Below are 222 nucleotides of genomic sequence, written 5' to 3'. Positions count from 1 at the left end.
TCGCAATATGATGTTTTTACCGTACTGCCCTGTATTAAAATCATTTTGGCTGTTTCCACACTCAGAAAATAACCTCTAAGCTCTTTAATTATACATTTGGGATTTTAGTTTTTATTTCAGGCTCGTGTTGATCTGTAATCCTATCAGAAAGCACATATGACATAGGAGCCGTGGGGGTTGGACAGTTAAAATAGGGCTGAAATATATATATTTTTTTATTTA

This window comes from Morone saxatilis, unplaced genomic scaffold (genome assembly GCF_004916995.1).
Source record: "Morone saxatilis isolate NCDOM2014 unplaced genomic scaffold, NCSU_SB_2.0 Contig16, whole genome shotgun sequence".
NCBI lineage: Eukaryota > Metazoa > Chordata > Actinopteri > Moronidae > Morone > Morone saxatilis.
This window is presented reverse-complemented; position numbering follows the sequence as displayed.